At 39.9% G+C, this 16,370-nt stretch overlaps 1 protein-coding gene across 1 annotated transcript in view; it reads right to left on the reverse strand.

Moving 5' to 3' along the window:
- The window catches only part of LOC128381098 (adenosine kinase-like), a 100,801-nt gene that overhangs the window by 13,030 nt on the left and 71,401 nt on the right, over window positions 1-16,370 (reverse strand). The gene's annotated exons all lie outside the window — the stretch shown is intronic.

Here is a 16,370-nt window from a genome sequence, read left to right on the forward strand (position 1 = left end):
TGCTAATTGATTTCTCATATTGTACAGATATAAATGGAGGTCAGCGGATGTTCTAAATGATAGGGGAATGTACAATACATCCAACACACAGGTATGGTTTGCAAAAGGGTTAACTGCAATGTCCAATATGTGATTTGTAGTAAATATCCATACCACGCAAGACCACTGGAACAGTCCTATAACTGATGACAGAAGCTGTTGCTTGTCAGTTCTGTACAATGCCACAAATTGTGACAGACAACCTTGTGCACTAAATTCACTTTTGACCCCAGACGGGGCAATAAGTTGATGCTATGATTCAAAATAATCCAATTATCTGGAGAAGGGGGGCCTGTGTTTGCGTGACCTTGGGGAGAGGTTGACAACCTGGTCCTCAAACAGAAGGGGAGGAGATGACATGGAACAATAAGGTTACTGGTCCCTGGAGGAAAGTCTCATGGCTCTCTGCCTTGGATCAACATTATAGCGCCAGCAATATGTCAATTCATCACTCCCTCCCACTCCTTCAACACACACAGAGGCTAAGAGGCTAGTCAATTAGTCGCTGTAGTCAAGAAACAGTTTTACAATGAGTAAAAGTGAGTAGTCTTTTATTCTCCTCCTTTTGCCTCTTCAATCTATTGATGGCCTTGGTTTCACATTTGTTTTCATTTATTTACAACCATGTATTGACTTTTGTCCTCAGGAGCGTTCCATCACCAATAAGCATGAGGCAAAAGCAGCTTGGAAAGTGTCTTGTCAAAACAGTGATATTTCATCTCAAAGCATTAAAAAGAGACACATGAATGAAGGCTGGAATAACGACGGCTGTGGAGCGACACATGCCTCTATCTCACCCTCCGTCTCTCTCTAGTTAACAGCTATAATATTTGTGAGAAAAGCCTTTCGAGAGAGTGTGGGTGTTAGAAGAAAAGATAATTGAAGCAATGTCTATGAGCCACATGTGTACAATGTAATCCCTTGTAGGAATTTATTAATTTCTATGAGCTGTTATGAATGCCTACATTAAAAATACTTGGTACTATAAGCTCAGCTAAACCTGCTGTAATATATTGGTTTGATAAATACTGTAAGGTGGTAAACATGCATTTAGACTACACATGCAAGCAAATAAAACTGAAATGACAGGCAATAAATGCCACTATTACTTAAGGATTTTACAGCATTAAGATTCTAAGATCTTGTATTTCAGGCTGGTTATTTTTACATTTGACGTGAGCTTTTTTGGTATGTTGTGGTAGATAATTTTCAATTGACAGTCCATGTGCTTCTACGGTTGTTGCTACAATGACAAGTACTATGACTGACATCTGGACAAAATCCTCTTGTGCTCAAAAAAGCATCTTGTTTGTTCAGAGATTGCTTTGATTGCGTTGCTTCTGATGCCTTTGATGATCTGCTTCAATTCTGATTCAGAAGGAGAGAGGACTGTTGCAGATTTTGGGACCTGTAAATTGCTCCTTCTTCTGCTGCTTGGGCAAGCAAGGTAAAAGATAACAAGGCGGGCTGAGTGCATGAGCCCTCTGCAGCCATAGTTAGTATAAAGCTATCAGAATGTGTGAGATGTTGCTGCTGTCAGAGGCTTAAACAGTCAAAGGGATATTTTTAGAGAGCTTAAGCTAATAATCCAGAGCCCAGTCAGGGGGGCGGGAGTCTACAATTTCTTGCCAAGCAAAGTGAAAGAGAAAGTACACACTTCATGCAAAGGGCAGTTTTCAGTAACCCTTCCTTTAACAGGCCTCTAATTACTAAGTATTTGCCCGGTAAATATATGTTAAATTATAGTATATTATTGGATAATTACCACTGGTACTAAGTAGTTAAATACAGACAAACTACAGCTGAAACCCTAAAAAAACCCTCCTCTATTACCCATCAACTCAACTACATACAGTTATGTGTAGTTGTGACCTTTTAGGTTGATAATAACTCAGCTATAAAGGTTCTACCAATTCTTAGAAATACCTCCTCTATTACTCATCAATTAGTTACAATTGTAGTTATTGTGCTGTACATGTACTATCATGTTTCAAACGTATTTTTAAGCATTCTGTGTTTATGGTGGTGTAACCCACATAAAAGTATATGGGCACTAAAGGTTAACTCCTCACAAGTCAGGCTGTTTTGACCCTTAGTGCATCCTGTCAGCTTCCCCAGTGAGAGACAGTGCACGGTTATACACCTTGACTATCAGCCTTCTTTCTTGAAGGTTTAGAACTGTTTTTTCATGTATGCCAAAGGTGCTGGAATTTGTGTTTTTTTTCTTACTCTGAAATTCCAGTGAGTTGAATTAACCTGCACTACTAGCATAGTTCATAGCAAAGTCAATAAGTGGTTGCATCATTTAAAGGGATTATCATTTTATAAAAGCAATGCCTCACTTTACTGATACCAGATTAAGTTAATGTTTGATGGAATTCTGTAAAATTATAATACAAGTCCATGCACAATAGGGTTGTGAATAGGGGTCCAATGGATGGAAAGATATTTTTTTTGGATCAGAAAAAAAAGAAAGGAAGAAAATGAAAATGAAAATGGAATCCATTTATTCTGCAAAACACTTAAAGCCCATGGTCCTAAATGAAGAACAACATTCAAGATGTTTAAATATAATCTTAGCTTGTTGAATGAGCCACTAAAGGAACAATGCACCACTAACATTGCAGGTTAGACGGCAGAAGGCTAATTAGCTGCTCACCTACAGCACCTCAACATACCTGCCAATGACACTTCAGACCTGTTAGATGCTGGTTTGGTCGTTGCTCTTCAATATCCCTGTTAATGACACGGTGTCTGTCCATGACTTGTAGCTACAGTAGTTAGCAATTAATCCACAGTTCACATGCCAACCATGGGGCCCAATCCGAATTTACCATGCATCATCACCGTTCGGTTACACCACTACTTTTGAAATTGACTTTTGAGAAAATGGATGATGTTCTCATGTGAAAAGTAGACTGCTGCATAACCCTTTTTACAGACACAACGGATTGGCAGAAAGTTGCCAGATAAGGAATTTTCGATTACAATATTTAACTGTACGAGAAATGTTCAATGCACTGTAAAAACCATGCCAACTGTTCAATAACCACTTGACCTTTTAATATTTACTCCTCAGAGCCATGGAAAACAAAGTAACATCATAGACTAAACTGAATACAAGTGCTACAGTAGGGAGTTGTCTCTTTGAACCCAGTTCTATTAAGTGTACAATAAACTGTTAATGTATCAAACCAATTATTTGAAGGTGCTGATTTGTTACCAAACCAAGGTTCAATTTATTATGAATTTATGTCTATCCAATCAATTTAATTTTCATGGAAGGGTAAGTTTCCTTCAACTTAATGTCAATAAGGTATGTAAGGAAGTAGGATAAAGGTATGTGATTATCTGAAGTATAATAAGGATAGCTATGCTCCACTCCAGTAATTCTTACAAATAACTGGATGTCGGTAGTATACTGAAGCAGTGGTTACATTGGTACATACTGTTACATGGTATTATTATGTTTATTTTATGATCCTTACGTCACAAGCAAACTTTTCTTTTAGTCCAATGTAACTACCATGTCATTAAGTGTTACTTCTATGTTTCAATGTACTTATTCCATAAAATATCATGTTTTAGTTAGTAACACTATGGAACATATGGTACATGTTTGTCTTTATTGCATGGGAAAGGAAACCATCAATTTTGATGAAAGGGTGTGGCAAGGAGTTTGTATTACCAAGGGATAAAACCTTGCTTTCTTTTACAGTACAGTTTCAGGTTACTTACTCTGTAAATTGTAATGTCCTACTGGGTAACGATATACAGTAGAAGATACATGGTAAACGTTTTAGTTGATTGCATGGAAAAGAGAATAACCATTTACAAAAGTATGATATTTTAAGAACATGGTAATACCATGGAAACAAGTCTTCCTTTTACAGTACACTTTCAGCTTACTTACTGAGGAAATTGGAGTAAAAATTGGTGTAACCATGAACAATAACTATATAATGAACATTCATTTATTGGAAATTACTATCTTAAATTATAGATAGTACATAATTAAACTTGAGCCAACATAAACCTTGGATAACTACAATTGTAACTTGAATTGATGGGTAATAGGGGAGGTGTTTTTCTCTTTCTTTAAAGAAAAAAACACCTCCATAAACACTTCCATAAATAAATGAACATACATAATGTAATGTAATGTAAAGAACATAATAACAACCCAGTCCTTCTGTTCAATCATCTAATGTTGCTACAATGAGGTTATCATTAAATGAAAACTTTAACATGCACATTTATAATGGCCAAAAATACATCCGGGCCTTGTCAATTCAGTTCACTACTGTGCATCTGATCTGCATCTGTTTGCATGCTAGATAAGAACACCTGTAAGAAATTAAATGAATAAAATTAGAGAGGTAGCTCTCATAATAAAATATTCTTAGCACAACAAATCAAGGCAAACATATAGTTTTTTTCTTCTTTGTATAACAAGTTGTTGAGCATATGTCACAGCAGGAGTAAGAGTTGGGGGGGAAAAAAATCCAATTTCAGTGTTTTCCAAAGAATCTAAATCAAAGAGTAAACCTCAGTGCTAAGGTTAATAAAAGTTGATAAGCTGAAAAGCGTAACTCCCCAAGGCCATTCAGACAATAGTCATTTGCTTGACCGTGTTAGCCTGAGCTGATACTGAGGCAGAAATTGAATCGTATTTGACATTGTGTGTGTGTGTGTGTGGGGGGGGGGGGGCTGACACTGAGGAGGGTATAGCCCTGACAAGCTATTTACAACAACTACCCTGTTTTCTTTTTCCTGTCTGATTGACATTTCAATAAGAGCTTGCTTTAAAGACATCTGAGTATTAAGCCAAGAAGCATTTTAAGGCAGTACTGATTTTCAATCATGTAGAAAATACGTCTTCTTAACTGGCTTATTGGTCAAACTGTGCAAACTAGCAGAGAACAAATTATCAGGTCTGCATGGATCAGTTGGAAATGACAAATCACTTAGTATGGAAACCTTTAAAACTAAACTGTGCATGACTGGGTCATGACATCTCAAATAATTCAGCCAATTATCACTACTTACACATATATATAACAATGGCATATGACATGTTTTCCTCATTCGATGCATGTGAGCGTAAGACATCACTGAGGCGAGTCAGACAGCTTTCATAAATGGCCAGTAAAAACAACATCTGGCATTCAACTCAAGCGTTTCCAGCCAGATTACTGCAGCATACATTACAGGGTGGTGGGTGGGGTTGAAAATGAATAACTAATCAAGGCGATGGCATCAGTGGGGATTGTCAGTGCCCTTGATGTGGCCTCTGGGTCACAAATACAACTCCTGGATGTCAGGACGTTAGCCAGCAGCATCAGTCCAGGTGCTGCTGAACAGGAAGCCGCCACCTCAAAGATATGTGAGCTGATAACAACCACAGGTGATTATTAATATGATCATGCAAGCTGATAGCACCTCACTCACCGGCTAGAAGGAAGGCGGCCTGCCTGCTACTGTGCAGGACAGATTAGGAGGAATAAATCACCTGTACCAAGCCCTCCTGAAGCTCCCATGAGAATGCAGCAATTCTGCTCAAGCATGACAGGCCGCAAACATTAAGGTAAACACACAGCAACAGCACACTCCAGAGAAGGAGTCGTTTTTTATTGCCTCTGGGAATTTAATCAACAACAATTGATGGCATTTCACTTAAGTTTTTAATCTAGCCATTAAATGGCATGTTTAATTTCTACTTAGTAATTTTCTTATATTTAGCTGTGATTGTGCAGGTTAAGAAGTCAAGTCAGTTTTCGTGTTACTGACAGATTAACATCTGCAATGCACAGTTGTAGCCCTTCTCCAGCTAAGGCTTTCCTCCAACTCCCTGATGCATTACCTAGAATTTTACTTCTTATCTTCATTTCTCTAATATCTTGAAGCAAAGTTGTGAGAAAGCACTTACAAGAAACACCTGCTACAATAGCAAGTGAGATTTTTTAAAACAACTCTATTATTTCCCCCCAACTTCACACAACTCTGTACACTATTCACCAGATGGTGTATTGTTGTGAGATAGAGCATTTACATTTACAATACCTTCTGCAGTGTGTAAGATGTTATTTCCACTGCATTCAAATCTCTTTGCTCACCTCAGGCTATGTTTGTTATATAATGCACTGCTGTAAACTACAATGCCACTCTTGCTTTTCAGTAGTCCCCAATTCATGTCTATTAATATTAAGTATCTGCAGACCTGATGTAAATTCTGTTTCAATATTTATTTAAATTACATGTTAACTCTTCTTACATAATACAACTACACAATGCATATGTAGCAATTCAAATATGTTTAGCAGCTTAACAGCTCTGCATTAAGAGCAAATAGCCTGCATCACAGGTTCCTTTTAATGTTTTTCTATTATATTTTGTATTGTTTCCTATCTTATCTGTGGTGAGAAGAGTGTCAGTGTGGATGTGTTATGCTAGGATTTGGCCTCTGTTAAGCTAAAGCAAGAACAAAATATTTCAGTTCATTTGCAGTTTTCAGCTGATGGCATCACTTTGGAGATTTGGTTCACCTGCGCCTTTTATTCTATTCACTGTTATATCATTAATTGAACCTGCTGGCTGTTTTTGTGTGTGTGTGTGTGTGTGTGTGTGTGTGTGTGTGTGTGTGGTCTGCGGTTAAGTCAATTGCAATGCTGTGTGGCTGTAGTATTTTAAGGGAATATGATGGGGCAGTTTAGAAACCAAATGAATTGGAAATAGATTGGGCTGTATGACCATATTTAAAATTTTAATCTTGTAAACGACTAAAACTTTTTGACTTCACACACATAGGGGATGTGTTGCGTAAAAATGAATGGCTCTGAAGTTTTATTACACAGTACTACAGGGTCTGCAAACTCCTCAGAATTATTAGTGTTAAAGTACAGCAGTTCATTAGATATTACGGCAGATTTTGAAATGGCCTCTGGATAAGTGCATTATGTAAAACAGAACCAGAATCAAGGAAAAACAAACCCAGATGATTTGGTTGAACATTTCCCTTTAAATCAATGTCTGATAATATTTGTCCAAACTTTAAAGCAATTGCAGGTTTGACCTATGTGACCAATTTCAACAGTGCCCTTGCCTGCCAGTCCATTACACACCTCTAGCAACAGCCTGTGCTACCATCTATCTCAGTCTGCCTACAAGGGCAGGAGAGGAGTCTCTTAGCAAGCCCGCAGGGACGGCAGCAGCACCTACAGCACAGGTCCAAAGGTTAAACAATCGGAAACATGTGCAGTACATAAATATCTCTGTTGATAGTGATCTCGGAATGGGAAAGCAGGGTTTGCATAAGGGGCTCAGAAAAGAGGATGTAACCTCAGATAGCACGGGAGGGAACAGGCAGGCATTTAGTCGGTCTGGTGGGGCTAATGGAAGCAGTGGCAGTGGCAGTAGCAGCTTTGTGCAGGGAGGAGTTAGTTATCAGCCTGATGGCCTTATCAGCACTAAGGGCCTCTATCACACATCTCACCTCTGGGCTCTAACAAGGGGTCAGTGCACAACGTCAGACTACCAGAGACTGGGTATCTCTTAAGGAGTGGCAGTGGATGAAGGAAAAATGGTGGATGAACTGGTCAGATCAAGAAGCAGAGCTAATGCAGCAGCTTTTAGCTAATTCTTACAACTGAATTTCAATTTGCAGCTGAATTTAGAAAGATTTTTGGTTACATTTACCACATAAAGTCAACATTAGTCCCAGCTTATATCATTAATCTTTTATCTCTCTAAGTAATAGCATTGACTCAAGAGCTACTGTCTCTTTGACTTGACGATGGAGTCAAAAGGTAATAAAGCAAATGCAGTAAAGACCCCTAAACTTTGGAACAACTTACCTGGGGAAATACAAGGTGCTAACACAATCGAGAACCCATTTTGTTCTCAAGCAAAGCTTTACTTATTGATTATATGTTTTTTTTGTTGGTTTAGGCCCACCCACATTACTTTTTCAGGATCCACTGTGTAATGATAAAAGCTATTTTGGTTCCAGCTCTTCAGGGCACATTTTTAAGGGTTAATAATTCAATTTATCTTCAAATTTAAGTGATAGGATACGACTGGGGAGCAAGAGCAAGTTAGTTAATTGTTCAGCACTCAAGGACTTTAAACCCTCTGAGGGCCTTTGTGCTATACACCGTGGGCTCTGAAACCCTTAAAAAAAAAAAAAAAAAAAAAATCAGATATGGGATCCAATAGTGCATGGATGTACTAATATCAGAGTTATAACAATGCGGAATATTTCAGATGTGAGATTTATGCATTTGTATTTTTTCTCCTCTCTGGTTTCAATTACGTAGAGAAAGTGCATGTAGGAATGTTCCAGACACCTTTAAGACTGTAACAAGATAAGAATCTGTTAAACTCTTTGACATTGTGTTTGCCATGTCGGTTTCCTGTAAATCAAATCTGATCCAAACACACCTACACACTCATGATGAAGCAAGTTAGGTTACTTTCGGTTAGATTTTTATCATTTATTAATAACTGCTACAGATTGTTGCTTATTTAGTCACAAATATTTAGCATTATAGACAAGTAGAGTTTTCGGTTACTCTTAACTGCCTCTGATTTTGCAATTATGCTGTCATGCTTGAAGTCTCATTTGATTATTCCTTTATTTTCTTTCTTGTTTTCTATGTCAACTTTCCCTCAAATAATGACCTGTGAATCATGCAATGATTATGATTAGACATTTATTTTTCCACTCTGGATAAAAACAGTCTTTTCCGAAACGTGTGCTGCCAAAACATTAGATGAGGTTAAACCCAACTTCCTTGCAGTCTATCAGTTTCTTGCAGCTTATTATCCAGTAAATTCAACAGACATTTGGTTGCAGGCTCTGCAAACAAAGGTCAAGAAAGCTAACAGCTTTTTTCTGCACTCAACTGTTGAGAACAGTGACCATGCCCTCTTGTGTATAATAAACATATGAGCATTTGGCCTGCTCTATTTACCTCCTAATGAGAAATAAAGATCTGCTCTGCAGGAGCTTGCATGCTTCAGACAATGAAAAACCCAGGGAGGAAAAAAAGCCCTCAGAATAATTCAAACCATTTGTGTGCACAAGGGACAGGGAGCTTTGTCTGAATAAATTGGCCATACAAAAATCAGAATCAGAATCACATTTATTGGCCAAGTATGTTAACACACACAAGGAATTTGATTCTGGCCGTTGGTGTCTCTCAAGCAATACAGACAATATACAGACAATGTCTACATTATTTACAGAAAATACGCAAGACACAAGCAAGATACAGATTATATAAAGGACAAACATCATACAGAAAGTGCAAGTGTATGTAGTATTGCATACAACAATAAAGTGCATGTATGGGAATTATATTGTAATGTACAGTATGTGAATTGAGATGATGTCCAATGTATTATCTGTTGATGTGGCATAAGATGGCCATTTGCCAGATGAAAAGGTACATGGAGGGCAGGGGTCTTTCAACAACAAGGCTGAATCTTTTCAAATGTACTGTGTGCACATAGCTAACATGATGGATGGTACAAGAAGAGCAAAATAACCACATGGCTGTTCTAGGAGTAAAATACTTGGCATGATGAGGCAAAAAGACCCACAATAAATGAGAAAACAATCATTTCATTCAATTCAAGTAGAAGCAATGGGCAGATTGTGCTGAATAGCATTTCTACAATAAATCCATAGGTTCCATTAGCCATGGCATGAGGCAAATGAATTTGGTTTTAAGTGTGGGCAAATTGAGCTTGTTGGTTGTGGCTGTCGTTTTCTTATCCACAATTTTCTAACCATGAGGACAGGGGAGTCCTCAAATTGACACTGGAAAACATGACTGTATTGCTTGGACTGTGGGAATACAATCATGAGTAGACAAAGGCCAGTCCTCCCGCCAACTCTGTGTGGATAAGAGGATTGGAGATGGGGGGAGAGCAACCAGCCAAACTCCAAGCAGCGGTGATTTGGGAGGAGGACAGGCATGAGGATTGTAAGGGTATCTGGGAAGCACGCCTGTGTTCAAACTTCTGCATGTCCCTCCAGCAACAAGCTGATATCCTGCACTCTCTCCTGCTGTGACAGAAATACAGTGGCCTCAGCGCCAGCAGAACGTGGGCACTATTGATCTGCTCCCAGCGCAATATCTCCTCTTACATCCATAATTATTCTCCTTCAGAGGACTCCATCGTGTGACCTGGCTGCCCGACTGGCTGGCTTTCTATCCGCCTCCTTGTTAAAGATGCTCTATGGTCTCACATTTCACGTTGGACTGCCAAAGACCCCCCTCTCTTAACCCCGGCATTTTCGAATATTTCATGGTTCAATCCCAGGGTTGGGGAAGGCGGCTTCGGCACAGCACAATTACAGTGGTTAGTCGGACTCCTCTGGTGGAGCCATGCTGGCTCCTAAAGTACCATGACTCGCAAACAGACAGGCCAGGAAAAACAGAGGAATGTTGGAGAGATCATTCTTCTGTACTGAACCGTTTCTTTGCCTGTACAGTAAACGCTCAGGAAAAAGCTGATGGTTTTATTGTAGGAGTTCACTATTTTGTATTGACACTATGTGATCTTCAAAGTGGTTCCCAACCATTTGTCTTTTGACTCTTTAAAGTGAGATGTTTTTTAAAGACAGAATAACACAATCTTCCTCTTACAAATGAAAAGTTGAATTTATAAGCAATGCAATGGACCCCGGCTCAGCTGAGTACACTTTTGCTACTTTGGTCTCACCAACAGATTATAGTTACCACTGTCAGCTAATATTAAGCTTTGGATACAGTATCTCACAAAAGTGAGTACACCCCTCACATTTTTGCAAATATTTTATTATATCTTTTCATGGGACAACACTATAGAAATGAAACTTTGATATAAGTGTACAGCTTGTATAGCTTATAGATTTACTGTTAAATTGTATCAAAGTTTCATTTCTATAGTGTTGTCCCATGAAAACATATAATAAAATATTGGCAAAAATGTGAGGGGTGTACTCACTTTTGTGAGATACTGTATATATTAGTACATAACTGATATTAGTGAGTCAGTTTTCTGACTCTGTTATCTACATTATATATTAGCACATTAGTCAAAGATAAAAATTTTAAAAGTAAATACTTCACAAAGAAACGTGTTTCCTTTTGGTGGCCCAGATGTTTTAAGAGAAGTGCACAACATGTTCCAAGATAGCACCTCATTCATTTCAATAAAAATTACTCACTGGGCACATATGTCAAAAAAGTTTTCTCTGTTTTGGGCTCATAGATCAAATGCATCACACTCCTTCTCTGGCTGAGCCAGCTGACTCTCAACAGATGGCACAAACATAATTTACTAATATGGATCCTCCAGACTTAATGGCTCAAATTCTCAGTGTACAAATGGAGTGTTTGTGATGCTCAGAAATATATATTAGTTATTTGACAGCTGTTTCTTCTGTGATGATTGTGTAAGCGAGAAAGTCTTTGGGCCAGCGGGCATTGACTTGCAATTTTGGCTATGGCCACAAGTGCTCAGCCTCACTCTCAGCCAGGTCAACTGATTACAATGTAATTAACACAATGGAGTTGAATGTCTTTAGGAAAATAAAGACACATAATGCAATGTGCCATTATCCTGTAACCACACACCCTATGACCACAGAGAGAGTTGTTCAGTAAAAGTTACACTGTCTCGCTTTAAAGCCAAGCAATGATTACTTGCAACACCTAATCAGAGGTTTTATATGTCAGTGAGTTGTGAGCCTTTAAATCAAAGTGATATTTCCTTCTCAGATGGTTTTTTATTTAAATAGTTTTAGCCATGCTAGTAGCATGGCTCAGTGGATGGGTTGGATGGTTAGTACACACTTTGATGTTTCCTCCAGCCCCATTATCTGGTAAAAACATAAGTTTGTCCACTACTTTGGATGATGACTGAATACTGACTAGGTAATGACATTCCCGTAAGTATACTTTGTGTTTAGTGTCAATTCGCAAATTTTAACAGGCTAACATGACAAACATGCATGTTAGCTTTGTCATGTGAGCATACTTGCATGTTAATGTTAGCATTTAGCTAAGTCCTGCAGTACAGTACAGCCTCATAGAGCTGCTAGCATAGCTGTAGATTCTTTTCACACCAAAAGAAAAAAATAAGAGAAAAATAAACTGTGTAGCAAAGTTTGTTTTTCTTATTTCCAGTCTTTTTAAATCTTCCATATTTGGAGACCTGATTCAGAGGTTGAAACCACTGATCTAAGATTAAAAAACACACACTCACAAACAAAAGTAAAACAAGGCAGCTTTTGCATTTAGCAAATCATCACAGCTAATGTGCGCTATGACTCATCATGCAACTCACTGACTGTACGTCACACTGAAGGTCAATGTACTCTGTGCTCTGAACGGAAGGCATGTGACTCATCACAGAAATAGCACATTCAATTAAAATTCAGTTGTGAAAGACACAAAGGAGAGCAGCAGCTAATACTTCATGTCTTTTCCTCCAATGACACATTGTGATTGTTCCGCTTCACCGGCTTTAGAGATGGTTCTGTGTTCATCCTCCCAGTTGGCCTGTGGGGCCTTGTGAATAAACACATGGAGGTTAATGTCTCATGTTCTTCCCCGTTCTCTGCAGACAGCTCTGACAGGAGGAGAGAGAGAAGAGCCTAAAAGGAAAGCTGTTTCGGTAATACGCTAATCTGGCTCTCATATCTCTTTGTTTTAGGCAGTGAGACGGGATATTTTCCCCAAGCTACCGTTGAGAAGCACATCTCCTGTCCGCTGTGGGTGAGCTGTCAAGGGGAAATTCTTTCTCCTATTCTTTTTTTTTTTTTTTTTTTTTTTTGCGAGAACACACCTCATACCCTAAGGGGTCTTTAGTGAACTTGCCGTCACCCACACATACTGACAGCAGAGAGCATACACTTCCACGGTCCCGTACACGTCACTGAGGCGATAAACAGCCACGGGCCTCGCCACAGAGATAAGGCTTCCAAGCAGTCTATCAAACAAACAAAGCCAGATGACGAATCTGGAGAGATGTTAAGAAATGACGCCATATTGCCCATGTATCTCCTCCGCCTGCCTTTTTTTCCATGCGCACAAACACACAGACACACATATATACTTGTACACCCACTTCAGCCTGTCCTGGAAAAATCATTAGAGCCCCAACCACCCCACACACACTGCATGCAGATGGAGAAAAATAGGGCTGAGAGCCAAAACGCCTGAGGGGCTTTTCATGACAATAACCTTCTGTAGAGCTGCTTGTATCCCTCCACCTAGATCACGGAGAGGTGCTGAGGGATGGATGGGAAAATAAGCGAGATAACCATACAAAATATTAGGCGAGGAACATTCACACAAACTACAGAGGAGGAAGAAATCCGTGTCATTTTGCGCTCATGGCCTGGAGAGATGGCAGGCTAAATGCTCTTTTAAAACAGCTTGAACATTGAAATGATGATGGCCCCTTTTGCCTCAGCAAAGCACATTAATACATAGCCGAATGCCATTTCCACTTTTGTTAAATGGCTCACCTATTGAGTATTCAATTACAATGGCTGTCTCTCGTTTGGAAGACGAGACTGGGACCCATATAAATAATCTCCCTGTGAGTGTGGAGCTGCAGAATGCATTGGGCAGTAAAGGAAGCCATGTGGAGCTCCTGTATGGGGGTGGTATATAATGTTAAATGGCAGAGGAGTGAAGAGGTTGTTGGGTATTGGCTGTGGGGCAAAAAAACTGAGCTCCTCATCTGCGGTATCGTTTTATTAAGGAAGCACATTTTTAAACCATTTGCACAGATAAAAAAAAAGAGCTCAAGCACATGACATGATCTAAATTAAGAAAGCTATGAGTCCTGGCTTAAAAAAACATCAGTCAGGGTGATTAATTCAGTCTTGATTAATCGTTCCATTTGTCTATGATATGTCTTAAATTCCACAATACAAATCCGACGGTAATGGTCCAATCCTTACCCTCATTGTGTGGTTTATCTCTTATGCTCAAATAGCAAAAGCAAATTGTGGCTAATTTTATCGGCGAATCCACTGGCATGTGGTTTTTCCAGCGGTAATGATTCCCTCATTCGGGCCTAATTAACTGCAGCCATTAAATGGAGGGAAATGTAATGCCCTGGGTTCCATGTCAGGTAGTCAGAGGAGGACAGCACAGGAGGACTCAATTAGGCCTGCACTGTTCCCAGGTTATCACACGACATGTTTGCCAATTAAGTGAAGTAGCGTCTGATGTCTATGTGCCTCCGTCGGCACCATCTCAGAGGCCCTGGCAACGCAGAAACAGCGTTGCTCGCCTCTCCACCTCCCTGCCAGTGAGGGAACAGACACTACACTATGCCCCAAAAAGGCAGTAATTACAGGATGGATGGGAGACTATTATATAAGTACGAGGCTGCCGATAGGCCAGGCAGGCCCTGCTGATGCCAAGTTTCAAACAAGTACCAGCAGGATCGAGTTACAGCAGAATTACCCAGGGTAGACTCAGTCACAAACACAGACACATTTCAACATCAGAAGCAAGCAAAAACAAGAGAAGAAACAAAGGCTATTGACATTTTTTGGAGTCTGTGGTGTTGCCCGACTGTTTTGGAATGTCAAACGATCAAAATAGAATTGTGATCTGACTGAAATAAGACCCCAGTCATGACAAATAATGCAACACTCGATTCTCAAGAACTTTAATCTTGCCCAAAAGTACTATTAGTCATTTTCAAAACATCATATTTTACAACTGCTTTAAACATATTTCCCCAAGTGTGCATAGCTCTGTATCATGAGTCAGTAACTGTGGGAGAGGAAGACAGAGACAGGCAGACACATTAGCCTTCCCTTATGGCACATTCTACAAGGCTATAGGAGTCAGTCTGCATGATCCTGACTGTCACTGACTTGTTATGAAAGCATTGCGGGCTGAGGCTGATCCATCACTTTGGGGGGTGGAAGTTGGGGCGAGAGGACGGCCAGGGGGATGGAGGGGGCGAGCGTGGGCGAGGCAGCCCTGTTGCCTGTCACTCACCATGCACCACTGCATGACCGCCAACCTTGTCTGGCCTGTGCACAATGGGAGGTCTGGGACTTGACTGTATAAGCAGTCATTCCCTCCTTCCCTCCTCCCAGCAGCCAACAAGCAAGGGGGAAGGCCAAAAGGAGTCAAAACACTCTGGACAGGCATTAGTCCTATATAGACCCTGGAAGACCTCACTGCTTGAGGCTGCTGAGTGGTGAATATCGGCTCTGTTTTCCACTGAATCCCTTATTTTGGCCGGGTTCAATTCCGGAGAGCAAGCCCTGACAGAGTCTCCAAAAGATAATCTCCTTCAACAAACATACATTGCAATTATCCAGTCATTAAACTGTAATGACTGGAGGTGTGAGCAAACTTCTTAAGCAAACAGTTACAGTACCACCCACCCGAAAATACATAACGCTTGCAAAATGTACACCGTGGTTAAGGAGACAGAATCGTTCCTCACAGCAATTAGGGAGCGAGAGAGGTGCATATGTAAAAGGGAGGGAGAGGAAAGAAAAGAGGGAAAAGCTGAAGTCAGCAACAGCAATAAATCCTCTAATGCTGAGCAGTTTTTTCCAGTTCTGTACTGGTCTGCGGACCCCATCTCTAACCCGAAGAAAGGGCTCTGTTTAGTAGCTTTAGCAGTGGGGAGGCGAGTTCAGTCCAGTGATCATACACTCCTCTGCTCCCCTCCCCAAAGGTGCAGTTTGTCCAGGCGGTGCCTCCGAGTCAAGCTCAGCTGGCCTGTTAGAGGATACTTCCCAGCAGCACCACGGTCTGTGACCACAGCTTGACCCCCGACCAGCTACTCACTTCAACAGAGCCAAGACGAAAAAAAATCAATGGATCAACTGGCATGAAATAGTGACAGGATTGAGATGAATGATTACTGGGCTAATTCTTATTCATCTCTTTATGGGGCAGTGATAAGTGAGAAGTTAAATGGATATTGAGGAGATTTCATTTTGTTTTAATCAAGGTGAAAGGATATAGTGTTAAATTGTAAAGCACTCAGGGAGCACATCCTTCTAGAAAGGCAATCTTTCGAATTAGTTATTTCAATAATAGAAAATATTCATTAATGACTAATCTGCATATAGTTCTGGATATTAATAGACAAATACGCATATTCTATGAAGATTAATTGCAGGTTACACTCATGTTTCAGTAGCACTACATAAAAGATGTAAATGAGTTGTTTCAGTTTTTGAATCAAGTCTTCAAGAATTATGAGAAAGGGGGTGTTAGGTATCAAATCTGTTGAAGATTGGTTGAAAAATATGCCTACAGTCACGCTAGCAGCTCAGTAGGGCT

This window comes from Scomber japonicus, chromosome 20, assembly GCF_027409825.1.
Source record: "Scomber japonicus isolate fScoJap1 chromosome 20, fScoJap1.pri, whole genome shotgun sequence".
NCBI lineage: Eukaryota > Metazoa > Chordata > Actinopteri > Scombriformes > Scombridae > Scomber > Scomber japonicus.